Source organism: Palaemon carinicauda, chromosome 4 (genome assembly GCF_036898095.1).
Source record: "Palaemon carinicauda isolate YSFRI2023 chromosome 4, ASM3689809v2, whole genome shotgun sequence".
Taxonomy (NCBI): Eukaryota; Metazoa; Arthropoda; class Malacostraca; order Decapoda; family Palaemonidae; genus Palaemon; species Palaemon carinicauda.
In genome coordinates, this window is record NC_090728.1 from 115,319,096 (window position 1) to 115,319,962 (window position 867).

Below are 867 nucleotides of genomic sequence, written 5' to 3' on the forward strand. Positions count from 1 at the left end.
TCTGTAATAGGCTGAAAAGAGGGAATTGCAAATTTGGCGAAAGATGCTACTACAAGCATCCAAAGATATGCCATAATTATGAAATATATGGTAAATGTGCGTATTTAGACGGATATGGAGACGAATGCAGAGATCTCCATCCAAAAATATGCAAAACCCTAAAAGAAGGAAAAGGATGCAGTTTCAACAAAAAAAGTCGATATATGCATCCTGCAACTATGAATGAGAGTAAGAAAACTCAGCAAACTGAAAAGAAAAAAAAAAATGAAAAAAAAAAAAAAAAAAAAAGCAGGCCGCGTATATACCGCACTATGCACCAAAAAAGGCCTTTCAACCTAAATCTCCACAAATAGAGCCCAACTACAAAGAATGCATATATAATGCCAGGGGTTGGTGCAGATATGGGGATAATTGCAGGTTTACACACAAAAATAAGTATGAAGGTGAAAAAACAAATATTATGGAAAAGTTGGATTTTTTAATGGCAGAATTCCAATAATGAAGAAAAGAACATCATATCAGAACAGGAAGGAAGCATGGGAGAATCCATATTATTACCAATATTAAATAATGGGGATGAAACACAAACCATAATAGTGATGAATGCACAGGGTTTAGTCACGAGTAACTCTAAAAGGAAAATAGAGTTCCTAGAAGAACTAACCCAAATTGAAAAAATAGATATATTAAATATAAGTGAAACATGGTATTCCCAAGAGACTGGTAGTGATGACCAGATAAAGGGTTTCCAAACTTATAGATCAGACAGAAAAAATAGGAATCAAGGGGGAACCGCAATATATGGAAGAGACATAAATCAAAGAAAAGTCTGTGAAAAATACAGCAACACAGAATGTGAATTGATTG